Here is a 21,326-nt window from a genome sequence, read left to right as displayed (position 1 = left end):
AATTATACATCTCTGCTCCGGACATCACTCCTGCATTACTACAAAATACCAGTGATTGTCTGTCTGCTGACTCTAACATTATGTCCTCCCTCTATCTAAAACTGAATCTGTCAAAAACTGAACTACTCATATTTCCTCCCTCCACTAACCTACCTGTGCCCGATATTGCCATTCCCACTTGTGGCTCCACCATTACTCCCCAGCAACAAGCCCGCTGTCTTGGTGTCGTATTTGATTCAGATCTTTCTTTCACTCCTCACATCAAATCATTCGCTCGTTGATGTCATCTACACCTCAAAAACATCTCAAGAATCAGGACTTTTCTCACCTTTGACTCGGTAAAAACTCTTATTCATTCTCGTCTGGACTATTGCAACTCTTTACTAATCGGTCTCCCTCTTACCAAACTTTCCCCTCTCCAATCCGTCCTGAACGCAGCAGCCAGGATCATATTCCTCTCCAACCGATACACCGATGCCTCCACCCTGTGCCAGTCATTGCACTGGTTACCCATGCAATACAGAGTTCAGTATAAACTTATCATTCTTACCCACAAAGCGCCCCTTGCTTCAGCACCCCCCTACATCTCCTCCCTTGTCTCAGTCTACCACCCTACCCGTGTCCTCCATTCTGCCAAATGACTTAAAACTAAAATCCTCCATAATCTGAACTTCCCACTCCCGTCTCCAAGATTCTGACGTGCTGCGCCAAGTCTTTGGAATGCACTACCCAGGACAATTTGATTAATTCCCAATACCCACAGCTTTATGCATGCCCTAAAAACCCACTTCTTTAGACTGGCCTATCACCTCAACACACTTATCTAACTGTCCTAGTTGGCCCATATTAAAATTTTCTTCAAATTCATGTTCATTCCATCCATGCACTGATTAGCCTCTGTCTGTACTGTACACATACTGGCTGCGACCAGTTCATGTAGTGTTAAGTACTTACCCTATTTAGTATATTATGGGCTGTATTATACAACATATGTACATGTTACCTTTTGTGTCCCCCCTATTTCCTCATAGACTGTAAGCTTGCGAGCAGCCGGACCCTCACTCCGTTTGATGAGTTATGCTGATTCTGTATTATCTGTTTAAGTCCCCCCTAAAATTGTAAAGTACTGCGAAATATGTTGGCGCAATAAAAATTATTATTAGTTAGGGCGAAAATTCTGGCTAGTGTCAGACCATGCCCCCCAGAGATGGATGAGGGAAAGAATTCCCGGGTAACTAGGTGGTTTCTAGCACTCCAAAACTTAAATTTTCATGAAGGGCACAGGCCCGGGAACCTACATGGAAATGCAGATGCCCTGTCCAGACTTCCCTGTTTAGCTAGTGAAGGTGCCAAAACCTCCGGCTTTGGGCAGGGGCGGGGGATATGTGACAAAGTCACGAGTAAAGTGCTGGAGGAGAGATATGTTTCCCTGAGGCTGTTAGCCTCAGTGAACTAAAACCATTAAGTTTCCTCCAGCATGTTATTTGTGAAAGGGGTTAAGTCCATTTGTAAAAAGGAGTGGTTTTTGTGAATGACCATTGTGAAGGGTGGGAGGTCATTCACCATATCTCCAACTCAGGGTGTGGTCTGGGGAGTTTAAATACTCGGCCTGCTGAGGCAGAGTTCAATGTCCAGAGAAGTAAGCTCCAGAAGGGAGCTTGTGTTTGATCCTGAACCATGTGGAGTTGCTGTACTCTCAGCAGGCGGATCCTTACTTCTACAAGGACTGTGTTCTTTGTGTGAACAAATAAAGTAGCACACTGTAACACTGAGTATATAGATATGAAATATGAAATATGAATAGCTTAACTGCTGTAGAAAATAGAAATAAATGAAAAAAATTTTTTTTTTTTTTTTTCATTTTTTTCATTTTTTTTCATTTATTTCTATTTTTTTCATTTATTTCTATTTTTTTCATTTTTTTTTTTTCATTTTTTTCATTTTTTTCATTTTTTTCATTTTTTTTTCATTTTTTTCATTTTTTTCATTTTTTTCATTTATTTCTATTTTTTTCATTTTTTTCAAATTTTTTTCATTTTTTTCATTTTTTTCATTTTTTTCATTTTTTTCATTTTTTTCATTTTTTTCATTTTTTTTTCATTTTTTTCATTTTTTTCATTTTTTTCATTTTTTTCATTTATTTCTATTTTTTTCATTTTTTTCAAATTTTTTTCATTTTTTTTTCATTTTTTTCATTTTTTTCATTTTTTTCATTTTTTTTCATTTTTTTTCATTTATTTCTATTTTCTACAGCAGTTAAGCTATTCATATTTCATATTTCATATCTATATACTCAGTGTTACAGTGTGCTACTTTATTTGTTCATTATATATGGAGGTAGCTGCTCTTAGTAAGCACCTGTTCACACCTAGTTTTTGTAGTGGAAGTGCCGTCATTTTCTTTGTGTTCTTTGTGTGACCGTTTTTGTTTTGTTTTCCTGTTTTGCCCAGCGGGTGTTATGATCTGCAACATGTACTAAGGAAAGAAGGGGAAAGCTGTCCCTACAGTAAGACTAAGCTGATCCCCAAGATGTAGCGGGCTGCCTGTTCCTAGCGAACAGACCCGCCTAAGTCCTCGGCTAGTCTGAACGAAGACCTATAACGTAAGGGGAGGAGTCCCTAAAAGAACTAAGGACTGGAACAAAAAGGGGACACCTCCTAAACAAAGAAGTTGCTGCAGAAAACAAAAGACAAACTGACAAAAAGGTACTAAAGGTCCCAGAAGGACCAAGCGAACTGACAGAGATAGGCACCGAAGCACCTGGCTAGAGAAACAGTCAAACAACACTGAAGTCCAGCAAAGCCAAAAGGGTGGAGCTGGAATATAAAGGCAGATGGTCAAGTGACCGCAAAACACAAGAAGAAAAAAACAAACAGGAGGGTTCTAACAGCGGGCTGTGTTTCTTTTCACAGACTAAATATTGGTTTATGCCACATTACAATAAACCAACCAAAGATTTAAAGGGACAGTATACCTGTGTCTACCTCTGTGTGCAGCCGAGTGAGCGATCTACCACACAGGCCACCAGCACTCATCGGATTTAATTCAGAAACCACAGCTTGCAAAGGACTGCATGTGTGGATCCAATGGATACCGGTCTGTTTTTGTCAACTACGTGGGAGTTTATTCACAAGGAAGACATGGAATATGCTCTGAGGAAACTGGATGATGCAAAGTTTTGTTCTCGAGAAGGTGTGACCTCGTACATTCGTGTCTGTGCTTAAAGACATGATGAGAAGAATGATTGGGATCCAATCATGTCTGGCTGATTAAGACTGGGGGAGCAATGTGATGATACAGAGTAAAATCTTAATCAGCCAGACAATTAGATTTGTTAAGCCAAGAAAAATACACTATTGTGTTTGTGTTGACTTGTAAATGTATGTGCATTTCTGTGGCTGGTAAAGAAGGTCATACTATTTGTCTAAAACTGAATGTTGATTTCTCTTCATTTGGAAACAATGATGTTTGTTACAATGCTAATGACATATTGCACTAAGCTAGCTAGATGTTTATTTACAAGAGCAGGAAAGATACAAACTATGTAAATAGATCAGCTCAAACAATGAAACCTGAGCCCTGTGGGTAAGCCCTCCCTAATCTCTTACCTGTGAATGTGTACTTGAAAGGACAACTGTACCTATCTTACGGGACATGTGCTTCTGTAGCAGAGAGACTTGAAACATAAATTGGAGAGAAACTTTACAAAGAGAGTCAAGGTTCAGACTCTCTGAGACCATCTGCTTGGTAGCATGGCTTTAACCAAACAGACACAGATTTGGATTCTACATGATTCCGGCCTAAGGGTATACGGCCCTTACTGGACAGATACGGATCTGCTCCATTGACAATCAGATAGCCCATGGATACATTTGGGGAGACCAGGTTGGGACAATAAAGTCACCTGGCCCCATGGATATGTTGTTTGGGGTTGCCAGGTGGGACCCTCCGGTCTCCTGGAGCCCATGGAGACATTCAGAGAAGCCAGATTGGGAACAGTCAGTCATCTGGCCCCATGGAAACTCTCGGAGAGGCCAGGGTGGGACCCTCGGGTCTCCTGTCCTTGTACCTCGATGGACTGTCAGCTTCCTAAGCTTGCCGCCATCTCCCCTCTGTGGGGGCCTGCCAGAAGCAGGGGGCCACTGGTTGAGATAGTTGGCCCTGGAAGTCTCCAAAGTCGCAGCTCTTCTATCCCAGGCGGGCCAGCGGAAGGGTGAGACTGTGTAATGTTGCACCATCTTGGGTATTTGCTGGAACTGTTCTATGTGTTTATTACCCGCTTTGTGGTTCAATAAAAGTATTGCCACGCTGTTTTACCCTCACCCTGTGTTGTCTGAGTAGCGTTACGCCCACCGAAGACCCCGGGACTTTACAACTCCCATCAGACGATGTTATACAGGAATTCATCTGCAGAACTGACAGGGAGTGACTGAGAAAGGAAGGGAGAGTCAGCGACAATGAAAGTGAAAGCGTCCTGTAAGGAGGCAAAGACTACAGCACCAGGAGGAAGAGAGGGGAGAACGCCAGGATCAAGGTGGGTCCTCACTGCAGATCATCTCACCCTGATAATGCTTTGTATACTCTGCAGATCATCTCACTCTGATTGTGCCCTCTATGCTCTGCAAATCATCTCACCCTGACTGTGCCCTCTATGCTCTGCAGATCATCTCACCCTGACACTGCCCTCTATATACTGCAGATGATCTCACTAAGACCATGCACACTATGCACACTACACCCTGCAGATCATCTCACCCTGACTGTGCCCTCTATATACTGCAGATCATCTCACTAAGACCATGCACACTACACCCTGCAGATCATCTTACAGCCCAATAAACACCTGAGTGACCACAGAACTAGATTTTCTCTTTAGACCTAAGACGACAAATGAAGGCAGAGTTGGCGGAGGCCTGAACGTCGCCCTCATCGGTGAGAGCCTCGCTGATCCCCGTATCCCCATCCACATTATTTTTAAATGTGGTTAAATTGGAACCTCGCTGTAAAACTTATCTGTAGGTGTGAACAGTGACCATCAGTGCAGCCTGGTTATTAATCGCTGACCACCACTGCCAACCCCTCACCGGACTGCTCCGTATTACACCTCCTAATGAAAAGTCTAAGGCTATGTTCACACATCTTGTTTTTTTCAGAGTTTTTTGATGCTGATTTTTATGCAAATTGTCAGCTGCCTTTTGCAGTACCAGCAAAGTCTATGAGAAACCAGAATTCTCTGTTCACACATCATGGTTCTTTTGTTCTGTATTTTGTGCCTTGGTTGGTTTTTTGGAAATGATCCTAGTTACTTGCCGGGAACGGGATTTTGCAGAGCCCATGACAGCACCACCTGAGAGAGGGATCCACCCAGGGACAGGAAACTTACTGAATAAAGGGGCGGCACCTCTCCTCCGCATCAGTTTTGCTTCAGAGCATGAGAGGACCTCCAGAAAATATGTTAGTACGCAGCAACCACCAAAACATTTCTTATTAACACCCTTAAAAGTGCTCACCATAAGTGATAAAGGGGAGGGAATTACTAGGGTGCTGTCATGGGCTCTGTAAAATCCCGTTACCGGTAAGTAACTAGGATCTTTTCCCCTTCTCCCGTGACAGCACCACCTGAGAGATTTAGATAGATCAGACACCAGAGGGAGGGATCACCGCTTGCAACACCTTCCTCCCAAAGGACAGATCGGAAGATGAGGAAAGGTCGAGACGATAATGGTTATAGAAGGTAGAGGGTGATGACCATGTTGCTGCCTTAAATTTTTTGTCAATGGACACCTCCGCCTTCTCAGCCCAAGAAGCAGCTACTGCCCTGGTGGATTGGGCCTTCAGGTTCTCTGGAACTGGCACATTGCTAGAGGAATAATCTAAGCTAATGGTGTCCCTGATCCATCTAGCTATAGTTCCCCTAGTAACCTTAAACCTCTTCCTGGCACCCTGGAAGCAGATAAATAAGGCCTCACTCTTTCTCCAAGGCCTTGTTACTTCCAGATACTTAACTAAAACTTGAAGGACCAGATTTAGATCACATGGAGGCATCTTCGGGTGATAATGGGTCTAGATCTATTGCATGCTTTAATGAACCTAATGACCTAACTATTAGCAGCCAAGTTATAGTTATAGAGTGCCCCCAAGGCCGACACCTGCACTTTAAGGGTACTGGTGGCTAACCCCATATCTAAGCCCCTCTGAAGAAGCTCCAGGATGGCCCCGATAGGAATCCTACCCTTAGCCAACTGCCCCGAGGTAGACCGGAATTTTGCCCATATCTGACCGTAGTTCTTGGTAGTCACCGGTTTCCTGCTTCTAAGCAGAGTAGAGACTAGACCTGAGGAGAAACCTTTCATGGGGCATGGAGCGACACCCCGTGCGTGCGCAGCCCCGGCAGCGGATCCTGGTGCACTCCACTGGAGGAACCAGCCTGAGCAGCGTCCGACAACATCCAGGCCCACGGGTCCCTCCAATGTGCGCAGCCCAGGATACGTGCAGGATGGAGACATATTTGAGAGGCCCCATCCGAACGCTACTCCCCACAGCCTCCAGGCCGCCAGGGAGACATCGAACCAGGGATCCAGGATCCGGACCCCCCGCCAGGTAACATGGCACCACCTTGTTCAGAGTCTCCCATCAAGGACAGGAAACCAAACTGATGCGGAGGAGAGGTACTGCCTTTTTATCAGTAGGTTTCCTCTCTCAGGTGGTGCTGTCAGGGGAGAAGGGGAAAATAGAACATGTCACTTCTTTCAGTGTTTTTTCACCCGTAGGAAGTAATGGGTGGTGAAAAAACCGCTGAAAAAAACGCACCAAAATTTGCATCAACGTTTTTCAGTGTTTTCATTTGCAAAATAGAATAGGGTTCTTTTTTTTTCACAGAACTTTATATACATGCATAAATAGAGACAGAAGGACAGTGAAAAAAACTCTGAAAAAACGCACAAAAAACGTATCAAAAAACGCAGCAAAACTGCAAGAAAAATACTGAACAAATGCCCCTGAAGATAAAGTTTTGCTGCAGATTTATGACGCAAAAAAAAAACCATGATGTGTGAACATAGCCTAAAGCCCTACGCTCAAGAAAATTGTCATAAAAGAAAATACCCGAAGGGGAAAAAGTATTAGCGGAAATCACTTCACTTCTGCTCGAGGCTGCGAAAAACGTGACCCCAAAATAATGGTCCTCAATAACAACACTTCAAAACTTAGACTGATCTTATTCAGAAGCCGTAATGTCAGTAAGTAACTGGGCGCCGGTGACCCTGATTAACCCTTCAAAGCCTTAGAAGAAACTGATCACCGACTTTACATCAGACATTTTCTGAAAAAGCGAAATGCGGTGGAGCGTCCGAGCGACTGTGGAGTGAGAATACCCGAATCAATCAGAAGGGAATAAAGGTGCAGAACGATTTCACATCAGAACACCGAGCGCTCCGCCATCAATCACTACGATCACCGCGTGGATGAACTAGAAACCACCGTCATCAGGTCCTAGAAGTCCGGGGCCGGGATGTCCCGCTCCTACACCAACTCCTCAAGAAGTCTCCATCTAAGACTGGATGAACCCGGGAATACGTGTCGCCTTCACCAACTATTAAGCTCCAGGCAGCAGGAACCTCGGGGCTGAGAAGCTTCTATCCATAATGCTCAATAACCAAACAACACCCCAATATTGTCAGAATGCAAGCCAGTCCTCTTCCTAAAACATTGCCCCCACGTTACCACAGCTTTGTACTAACTATAAGTAATCATTCAGTAAAGCACGGCTCAGCCCATAATAGACCAGACGCAGCCACTACCGGAGCAGTGACCGGCCGGAACTCTGCACAGGGACAAGACAACATTGCGAACAAATTCATCTTCAATGCTATGACCACTAAATCCCTTTAAGAAAGAAGCACATGATAAATGCTTGGCCTGAAGTGGGATGTTTAGGAGACACACAGAGACACACACAGAGACACAGAGACAGACACAGAGACACACAGGCACAGAGACACACAGGCACAGAGACAGACACAGAGACACACAGGCACAGAGACACACACAGAGACAGAGACACACAGGCACAGAGACACACAGGCACAGAGACACACAGGCACAGAGACAGACACAGAGACACACAGGCACAGAGACACACACAGAGACAGAGACACACAGGCACAGAGACACACAGGCACAGAGACACACACAGAGACACAGAGACAGACACAGAGACACACAGGCACAGAGACACACAGGCACAGAGACACAGACAGACACACAGGCACAGAGAGAGACACAGAGACACACAGGCACAGAGACACACAGGCACAGAGACACACAGGCACAGAGATACACACAGAGACACACACAGAGACAGAGACACAGAGAGAGACACAGAGACACACAGGCACAGAGACACACACAGAGACACACAGGCACAGAGACACACACAGAGACACAGAGACAGACACAGAGACACACAGGCACAGAGACACACAGGCACAGAGACACAGACAGACACACAGGCACAGAGACAGACACAGAGACACACAGGCACAGAGAGAGACACAGAGACACACAGGCACAGAGACACACAGGCACAGAGACACACACAGAGACAGAGACACAGAGAGAGACACAGAGACACACAGGCACAGAGACACACACAGAGACAGACACAGAGACACACAGGCACAGAGACAGACACAGAGACACACAGAGACACACAGAGACAGACACAGAGACACACAGGCACAGAGACACAGAGACAGACACAGGCACAGAGACACACAGGCACAGAGACACAGAGACAGACACAGGCACAGAGACACACAGGCACAGAGACACAGAGACACACAGGCACAGAGACACACACAGAGACACAGAGACAGGCACAGAGACACACAGGCACAGAGACACACACAGAGACACATAGGCACAGAGACAGACACAGGCACAGAGACACACACAGAGACACATAGGCACAGAGACAGACACAGGCACAGAGACACACAGGCACAGAGACAGACACAGGCACAGAGACACACAGGCACAGAGACACACACAGAGACACATAGGCACAGAGACACACACAGAGATACACACAGAGATACATAGACACACAGGCACAGAGACACACAGACACACAGAGAGACAGAGACACACAGAGACAGACACAGAGACACACACAGACACAGATACACACAGAGACACACACAGAGACAGAGACACACAGGCACAGAGATACACACAGGCACAGAGATACACACAGGCACAGAGACACACACAGGCACAGAGACACACAGGCACAGAGACACACACAGAGACAGAGAGACACACAGAGACACACACAGACACAGAGACACACACAGAGAAACACAGACACAGAGACACACAGGCACAGAGACACACAGGCACAGAGATACACACAGGCACAGAGACACACAGGCACAGAGACACACACAGAGACAGAGACACACAAAGAGACACACAGACACAGAGATACACACAGAGAAACACAGACAAAGAGACACACAGGCACAGAGACACACAGGCACAGAGACACACAGACACAGAGACACACAGACACACAGAGACACACACAGAGACACACAGGCACAGAGACACAAACAAAGACACACAGGCACAGAGATACACACAGAGAAACACACAGAGACACACAGGCACAGAGACACACACAGACACAGAGACACACAGGCACAGAGACACACAGGCACAGAGACACACACAGAGACACACAGGCACAGAGACACACACATAGACACAGAGATACACAGGCACAGAGATACACACACAGGCACAGAGACACACAGGCACAGAGATACACACAGAGACACACAGGCACAGAGACACACACATAGACACAGAGATACACACAGAGACACACAGACACAGAGACACACAGAGACGCACACATAGACACAGAGAAGCACACATACACAGAGACACAGACACAGAGATACACAGGCACAGAGACACACACAGAGACACAGACACAGAGAGACAGACAGACACAGAGAAACAGACACAGAGAGACACACAGACACAAAGAGACAGACACACACAGACACAGAGACACACACATAGACACAGAGACACACAGGCACAGAGACACACAGGCACAGAGAGACAGACAGACACACACAGAGACACATAGACACAGAGACACATAGACACAGAGACACACACAGAGACACACAGACACAGAGATACACAGGCACAGAGACACAGAGACACACACATAGACACAGAGACACAGAGACACACACAGAGACACACAGACACAGAGATACACAGACACAGAGATACACAGACACAGAGACACACACATAGACACAGAGACACACAGACAGAGACACACAGACACAGAGACACACAGACAGACACACAGAGACACACAGGCACAGAGACAGACACAGAGATACACAGACACAGAGACACACAGACACAGAGACACACACAGAGACACACAGACACAGAGATACACAGACACAGAGACACACACATAGACACAGAGACACACAGACAGAGACACACAGACAGAGACACACAGACAGACACACAGAGACACACAGGCACAGAGACAGACACAGAGACACACAGGCACAGAGATACACAGACACAGAGACACACACATAGACACAGAGACACACAGGCACAGAGATACACACAGGCACAGAGATACACACAGGCACAGAGATACACACAGGCACAGAGACACACAGGCACAGAGACACACAGACACAGAGACACACAGACACACAGAGACACACAGGCACAGAGACAGAGAGACACACACAGAGACACACACAGACACAGAGACACACACAGAGAAACACAGACACAGAGACACACAGGCACAGAGACACACAGGCACAGAGATACACACAGGCACAGAGACACACAGGCACAGAGACACACAGGCACAGAGACACACACAGAGACACACAGGCACAGAGACACACAGACACAGAGACACACAGACACACAGAGACACACAGGCACAGAGACACAAACAAAGACACACAGGCACAGAGATACACACAGAGAAACACACAGAGACACACAGGCACAGAGATACACACAGAGAAACACACAGAGACAGACAGGCACAGAGACACACACAGACACAGAGACACACAGGCACAGAGACACACACAGAGGCACACAGGCACACAGAGACACACATAGAGACACACAGGCACAGAGACACACACAGAGACACACAGGCACAGAGATACACACAGAGACACACAGGCACAGAGACACACACAGACACAGAGATACACACAGAGACACACAGACACAGAGACACACAGAGACGCACACATAGACACAGAGAAGCACACATACACAGAGACACAGACACAGAGATACACAGGCACAGAGACACACACAGAGAAACAGACACAGAGAGACACACAGACACAAAGAGACAGACACACACAGACACAGAGACACACACATAGACACAGAGACACACAGGCACAGAGACACACAGGCACAGAGAGACAGACAGACACAGAGAAACAGACACAGAGAGACACACAGACACAGACACAAAGAGACAGACACACACAGAGAAACAGACACAGAGAGACACACAGATACAGACACAAAGAGACAGACACACACAGACACACAGAGACACATAGACACAGAGACACACAGGCACAGAGACACACAGACACAGAGACACACACATAGACACACAGACACAGAGATACACAGACACAGAGACACACAGGCACAGAGACACACAGACACAGAGACACACAGACACAGAGACACACAGACAGACACACAGAGACACACAGGCACAGAGACAGACACAGAGACACACAGGCACAGAGATACACACAGAGAAACACAGACACAAAGACACACACAGAGATACATAGACACACAGACACAGAGACTCACAGGCACAGAGACACACAGGCACAGAGACACACAGGCACAGAGACTCACAGGCACAGAGACACACAGACACAGAGATACATAGACACAGAGACTCACAGGCACAGAGACAGACACAGAGATACATAGACACACAGGCACAGAGACACACAGACACACACAGAGACAGAGACACACAGAGACAGACACAGAGACACACAGAGACACACACAGAGACACACAGAGACACACAGACACAGAGAGACACACAGAGAAACACAGACACAGAGACACACAGGCACAGAGACACACACAGACACACACACAGACGCAGAGACACACACAGAGACACAGACACAGATACACACAGAGAAACACAGACACAGACACACAGGCACAGAGATACACACAGGCTCAGAGACACACAGGCACAGAGACACACACAGGCACAGAGACACACACAGAGACAGAGACACACACAGAGACACAGACACAGAGAAACACAGACACAGAGACACACAGACACAGAGACACACAGGCACAGAGACACACAGGCACAGAGACACACACACACACAGAGACACACACAGACACAGAGACACACAGGCACAGAGACACACACACACAGACACAGAGACACACACAGAGACAGAGACACACACAGAGACACAGACACAGAGAAACACAGACACAGAGACACACAGACACAGAGACACACAGGCACAGAGACACACACAGACACAGAGACACACACAGACACAGAGACACACAGGCACAGAGACACACACACAGACACAGAGACACACACAGAGACAGAGACACACACAGAGACACAGACACAGAGATACACACAGAGAAACACAGACACAGAGACACACAGGCACAGAGACACACAGGCACAGAGACACACAGGCACAGAGACACACAGGCACAGAGATACACACAGGCTCAGAGACACACAGGCACAGAGACACACAGGCACAGAGACACACACAGAGACACACACACACACAGAGACACACACAGACACAGAGACACACACAGACACAGAGACACAGAGACACAGACACAGAGATACACAGGCACAGAGACACACAGGCACAGAGAGACAGACAGACACAGAGAAACAGACACAGAGAGACACACAGACACAGACACAAAGAGACAGACACACACAGAGAAACAGACACAGAGAGACACACAGATACAGACACAAAGAGACAGACACACACAGACACACAGAGACACATAGACACAGAGACACACACAGACACAGAGAAACACAGGCACAGAGACACACAGACACAGAGACACACACATAGACACAGAGACACACAGGCACAGAGACACACACATAGACACAGAGACACACACAGAGACAGAGACACACACAGAGACACAGACACAGAGATACACACAGAGAAACACAGACACAGAGACACACAGGCACAGAGACACACAGGCACAGAGACACACAGGCACAGAGATACACACAGACACAGAGACACACAGACACAGAGACACACACATAGACACACAGACACAGAGATACACAGACACAGAGACACACACATAGACACAGAGACACACACAGAGACACAGACACAGAGATACACACAGAGAAACACAGACACAGAGACACACAGGCACAGAGACACACACAGACACAGAGACACACAGGCACAGAGACACACAGACACAGAGAGAAACACAGAGACACACAGGCACAGAGACACACACAGACACAGACACACATAGGCACAGAGACACACAGGCACAAAAAGACACACATAGAGACACACAGAGACACACAGGCACAGAGACACACACAAAGACACACAGGCACAGAGACACACAGGCACAGAGGCACACACAGAGGCACACAGGCACACAGAGACACACATAGAGACACACAGGCACAGAGACACACAGGCACAGAGACACACAGGCACAGAGACACACACAGAGACACACAGGCACAGAGATACACACACAGGCACAGAGATACACAGACAGACACACAGAGACACACAGGCACAGAGACAGACACAGAGACACACAGGCACAGAGATACACACAGAGAAACACAGACACAGAGACAGACAGGCACAGAGACACACACAGACACAGAGACACACAGGCACAGACACACACAGGCACAGAGATACACACAGAGACACACAGGCACAGAGACACACAGGCACAGAGACACACAGGCACAGAGACACACAGGCACAGAGACACACACACAGGCACAGAGACACACAGGCACAGAGACACACAGGCACAGAGACACACACAGGCACAGAGACACAGACAGACACACACAGAGAAACAGACACAGAGAGACACACAGACAGACACACACAGACACACAGAGACACACAGACACAGAGAGACACACAGGCACAGAGACACACACAGACACAGAGACACACAGGCACAGAGACACAGACAGACACACACAGACACAGAGACAGACACACAGAGACACACAGACACAGAGAGACACACATAGACACAGAGACACACAGGCACAGAGACACACAGACACAGAGACACACAGAGACACACACAGAGACACACACATAGACACAGAGACACACAGACACAGAGACACACACAGAGACACACAGGCACACAGAGACACACATAGAGACACACAGGCACAGAGACACACAGGCACAGAGATACACACAGAGACACACAGACACAGAGACACACAGACACACACACAGACACAGAGACACACAGGCACAGAGACACACAGGCACAGAGACACACACAGAGACAGAGAGACACACAGAGACAGAGAGACACACAGAGACAGAGAGACACACAGACACAGAGATGCACACAGAGACAGAGATGCACACAGAGACAGATACAGATACACACACAGACACAGAGATACACAGACACAGATACACACAGGCACAGAGACACACAGGCACAGAGACACACACATAGACACACAGACACAGAGATACACAGACACAGAGACACACAGGCACAGAGACACACAGACACAGAGACACACAGACACAGAGACACACAGACAGACACACAGAGACACACAGGCACAGAGACAGACACAGAGACAAACAGGCACAGAGATACACACAGAGAAACACAGACACAAAGACACACACAGAGATACATAGACACACAGACACAGAGACTCACAGGCACAGAGACACACAGGCACAGAGACACACAGGCACAGAGACTCACAGGCACAGAGACACACAGACACAGAGATACATAGACACAGAGACTCACAGGCACAGAGACAGACACAGAGATACATAGACACACAGGCACAGAGACACACAGACACACACAGAGACAGAGACACACAGAGACAGACACAGAGACACACAGAGACACACACAGAGACACACAGAGACACACAGACACAGAGAGACACACAGAGAAACACAGACACAGAGACACACAGGCACAGAGACACACACAGACACACACACAGACGCAGAGACACACACAGAGACACAGACACAGATACACACAGAGAAACACAGACACAGAGACACACAGGCACAGAGATACACACAGGCTCAGAGACACACAGGCACAGAGACACACACAGGCACAGAGACACACACAGGCACAGAGACACACACACACAGACACAGAGACACACACAGAGACAGAGACACACACAGAGACACAGACACAGAGAAACACAGACACAGAGACACACAGACACAGAGACACACAGGCACAGAGACACACAGGCACAGAGACACACAGGCACAGAGACACACACACACACAGAGACACACACAGACACAGAGACACACAGGCACAGAGACACACAGGCACAGAGACACACAGGCACAGAGATACACACAGACACAGAGACACACAGACACAGAGACACACACATAGACACACAGACACAGAGATACACAGACACAGAGACACACACATAGACACAGAGACACACACAGAGACACAGACACAGAGATACACACAGAGAAACACAGACACAGAGACACACAGGCACAGAGACACACAGGCACAGAGACACACAGACACACACAGAGACACACAGACACAGAGAGAAACACAGAGACACACAGGCACAGAGACACACACAGACACACATAGGCACAGAGACACACAGGCACACAAAGACACACATAGAGACACACAGAGACACACAGGCACAGAGACACACACAAAGACACATAGGCACAGAGACACACAGGCACAGAGGCACACACAGAGGCACACAGGCACACAGAGACACACATAGAGACACACAGGCACAGAGACACACAGGCACAGAGACACACAGGCACAGAGACACACACAGAGACACACAGGCACAGAGATACACACACAGGCACAGAGACACACAGGCACAGAGATACACAGACACACAGGCACAGAGACACACACATAGACACAGAGATACACACAGAGACACACAGGCACAGAGACACACAGGCACAGAGACACACAGAGACGCACACATACACAGAGAGACAGACACAGAGATACACAGGCACAGAGAGACAGACAGACACAGAGAAACAGACACAGAGACACACAGAGAAACAGACACAGAGAGACACACAGACACAGACACAAAGAGACAGACACACACAGAGAAACAGACACAGAGAGACACACAGACACAGTCACAAAGAGACAGACACACACACAGAGACACACACATAGACACAGAGACAGACACAGAGATACACAGACACAGAGACACACACATAGACACAGACACACAGACACAGAGATACACAGACAGACACACAGAGACACACAGGCACAGAGACACACACAGGCACAGACACAGAGACACACAGGCACAGAGATACACACAGACACAGAGACACACAGGCACAGACACACACAGGCACAGAGATACACACAGAGACACACAGGCACAGAGACACACAGGCACAGAGACACACACACAGGCACAGAGACACACAGGCACAGAGACACACAGGCACAGAGACACACACAGGCACAGAGACACAGACAGACACACACAGAGAAACAGACACAGAGAGACACACAGACAGACACACACAGACACACAGAGACACACAGACACAGAGAGACACACAGGCACAGAGACACACACAGACACAGAGACACAGACAGACACACACAGAGAAACAGACACAGAGAGACACACAGACAGACACACACAGACACACAGAGACACACAGACACAGAGAGACACACAGGCACAGAGACACACACAGACACAGAGACACAGACAGACACACACAGAGACAGACACAGAGACACAGAGACACACAGACACAGAGACACACACAGAGACACACAGGCACAGAGACACACAGGCACAGAGATACACACAGAGACACACAGACACAGAGACACACAGACACACACACAGACACAGAGACACACAGGCACAGAGACACACAGGCAAAGAGACACACACAGAGACAGAGAGACACACAGAGACAGAGAGACACACAGAGACAGAGAGACACACAGACACAGAGATGCACACAGAGACAGAGATGCACACAGAGACAGATACAGATACACACACAGACACAGAGATACACAGACACAGATACACACACAGGCACAGAGACACACAGCCACAGAGACACACAGGCACAGAGATACACACAGGCTCAGAGACACACAGGCACAGAGATGCACACAGACACAGAGAGACACACAGAGACACACAGGCACAGAGACACACAGGCACAGAGATACACAGGCACAGAGATACACAGGCACAGAGACACACAGACACAGAGACACACACAGAGACACACAGGCACAGATACACACAGAGACCGACAGGCACAGAGAGGCACACACAGACAGACACAGAGATACACAGACACAGAGACACACTGGCAAAGAGACACACACAGACGTAGAGACACACACACACAGAGACACACAGACACAGAGACACACACAGACGTAGAGACACACACACACAGAGACACACACAGAGATATACACAGAGACACACAGGCACAGAGACACACACAGACGCACAGACACAGAGAGACACAAAGAGACACACAGACAGACAGAGACACACATACACAGAGACACACAGAGAGACACACAGACAGAGAGACAGACACAGGGACATAGACAGACCCACAGACACAGATACACAGACAGACCCACAGACACACACAGAGACACAGACACACAAAGAGACACAGACAGACACACACAGACACAGAGACAGACACACAGAGACACACAGACACAGAGAGACACAGGCACAGAGACACACAGACACAGAGACACACACAGACACACACAGAGACACACAGACACAGAGACACAGACACAAAGAGACAGACACAAAGAGACAGACACAAAGAGACAGACACACAGACACAGAGAGACACACAGGCACAGAGACACACACAAAGACACACAGACACAGAGACACACAGGCACAGAGACACAGACAGACACACACAGACACAGAGACAGACACACAGAGACACAGACACAGACACAGAGATACACAGGCACAGAGACACACACAGACAGAGAGACACAGACACAGACAGACACACACAGAGAAACAGACACAGAGAGACACACAGACACAAAGAGACACACAGGCACAGAGACACACACAGAGACACACAGACACAGAGACACAGACAGACACACACAGACACAGAGACAGACACACAGAGACACACAGACACAGAGAGACACATATAGGCACAGAGACACACAGACACAGAGACACAGAGACACACACAGAGACACACAGGCACACAGAGACACACAGGCACAGAGACACACAGGCACAGAGACAGAGAGACACACAGACACAGAGAGACACACAGACACAGAGATGCACACAGACACAGAGATACACATAGAGACACACAGACACAGATACACACAGAGACACACAGACACAGAGAGACACACAGACACAGATACACACACAGACACACAGGCACAGAGATACACAGACACAGAGACACACACAGACACAGAGATGCACACAGACACAGAGATACACATAGAGACACACAGACACAGATACACACAGAGACACACAGACACAGAGAGACACACAGACACAGATACACACACAGACACACAGGCACAGAGATACACAGACACAGAGACACACACAGAGACAGAGAGACACAGACAGACACAGAGAGACACACAGGCACAGAGACACACAGGCACAGAGATACACACAGGCTCAGAGACACACAGACACAGAGACACACACAGACACAGAGAGACACACAGGCACAGAGACAGACACAGAGACACACACAGATACACACAGAGACACACAGACACAGAGAGACACACAGGCACAGAGACACACACAGAGACACACAGACACAGATACACACAGAGACACACAGGCACAGAGACACACAGGCACAGAGACACACAGACACAGACACACAGACACAGAGACACACAGACACAGAGACACACAGACACAGACAGACACACAGACACAGAGACACACACAATGTCACGCTGTCTCTGTATACTGGAGGTAGGGGGCCTAAGCTGACCCTAAGCTGGGGCCCTGACTAATCCCTCTACCTGGAGGTACTGTTAAAGGTACAGAGGTCCAGGCCGCCAGCGTAACCCCTACCTCCTGAGGATCCCTGCACCTAAGTAATCTAGTCCTGAGAAGGACCCCGATCACAACAAAAGGGGACAGGTAATAATATGCCCACACACAGTACTTAGACGAATGAGACAGTACAAGGGTAAAACCAAAACCACCTTGCATACAAAAACTACACAACTACAACAGAGGGAACACCAACGGGAAAGGAGATAAATGATAAAGCGAGGAAGGGAAAAAACACTCCGAATACACTTAGCTCTGAAACTCCAAATACCACGATCCGCTCTGTTAGTCTGCATGAAATGCTTTCACCGACACTTCCCTAACAGACCAGCAGGCATTTGAAGGAGTCTCACTACAGCAGCATTGATTGCAGCTGGGCGAGGCTGGACCTTGTCTAGCACAGAGAGAGAGAGAGTTAACTCCCTCACTGCCGAAAAACACAAAGCACCAAAAACTCAGCTGCGAGAAGTCAGGCTGTGTAATCGTGACGATCTTCGTGGCGACACACCCGTGACAGTACCCCCCCTTCTACGAGGGGCCTCCGGACCCTCAGGGCCAGGTTTATCCGGGTGAGTCGTGTGGAAGGCCCGAACTAATCGGTCTGCGTTAATATCCGACGCAGGAACCCACATCCTCTCCTCAGGACCATACCCCTTCCAATGAACCAGGTACTGAAGGGACCGGCGATTAAAGCGTGAATCGATGACCCTCGATACCTGGAACTCCAAGTTACCATTGACCACCACTGGAGGGGGAGGTAAAGGTGACGGTACCACCGGCGCCACATACCTCTTAAGCAACGATCTGTGGAACACGTTGTGAATTTTAAACGTAGGGGGGAGGTCAAGACGGAATGCCACCGGATTAATTATAGAACTGATCCTGTATGGCCCGATGAACCTGGGACCCAGTTTCCAGGAGGGAACCTTAAGTTTTATATTCCTGGTAGACAACCATACCCGATCGTTCACACTTAGGTCCTGACCAGACACTCTCCTCCTATCAGCCATACGTTTGTATCGATTCCCCATAGTATTCAGATTCTTCAGCACCCCTCTCCATACTGAAGCGAGTGATGAGGAAAATCGTTCCTCCTCAGGAACCCCCGAAGAGCCCCCCCTACTGAAAGTACAAAACTGGGGGTGAAAACCATATGCCCCAAAAAACGGGGACTTTCCAGTGGACTCGCTCCGCCTATTATTAAGAGCAAACTCTGCCAGAGGTAAGAAAGAAGCCCAGTCCTCCTGGTTCTCTGACACAAAACACCGGAGATATGTCTCCAAGCTCTGGTTCATACGTTCCGTCTGACCATTGGTCTGAGGATGAAAAGCCGATGAGAACGATAAATGCATCCCCCGCCGTGTACAAAACGCCTTCCAGAATTTGGACACAAACTGAGACCCCCGATCTGACACCACCTCGGAGGGTACCCCGTGAAGCCTCACAATCTCCCCAATGAACACCTGTGCAAGAGTTTTAGCATTAGGAAGAGCAGGAAGAGCGATAAAATGTGCCATCTTGCTGAACCTGTCCACTACAACGAGTATGACCGTTTTACCCGAAGACGGAGGGAGGTCCGTAATAAAGTCCATAGACAGATGAGTCCAAGGACGCTCCGGGATCTTCAAAGGTAAGAGGGCCCCAGACGGACGGGTATGTGAGGTCTTAGAGCGCGCACAAACCCCACAGGACGCGACAAAAGTTACCACCTCCTTATGTAAGTTAGGCCACCAAAACCGACGCGAGAGGAGATCCACAGTTGCTTTACTCCCCGGGTGTC

General features: G+C 48.1%; 1 protein-coding gene across 1 annotated transcript in view; it reads left to right on the top strand.

Moving 5' to 3' along the window:
- The first annotated feature begins 4,452 nt into the window (after positions 1-4,452).
- LOC141153413 (interferon-induced very large GTPase 1-like) overlaps positions 4,453-21,326 on the top strand; it is a 230,717-nt gene continuing 213,843 nt past the window's right edge. The window contains exon 1 of the mRNA XM_073638163.1: positions 4,453-4,534. The gene's annotated coding sequence lies outside the window, so the exon portion shown is untranslated. The remainder of the gene's footprint in view (positions 4,535-21,326) is intronic.

Source organism: Phyllobates terribilis, unplaced genomic scaffold (assembly GCF_046119375.1).
Source record: "Phyllobates terribilis strain yellow unplaced genomic scaffold, ASM4611937v1 Scaffold_7__3_contigs__length_470593459, whole genome shotgun sequence".
In the NCBI taxonomy this organism is placed as follows: domain Eukaryota; kingdom Metazoa; phylum Chordata; class Amphibia; order Anura; family Dendrobatidae; genus Phyllobates; species Phyllobates terribilis.
This window is presented reverse-complemented; position numbering and strand designations above follow the sequence as displayed.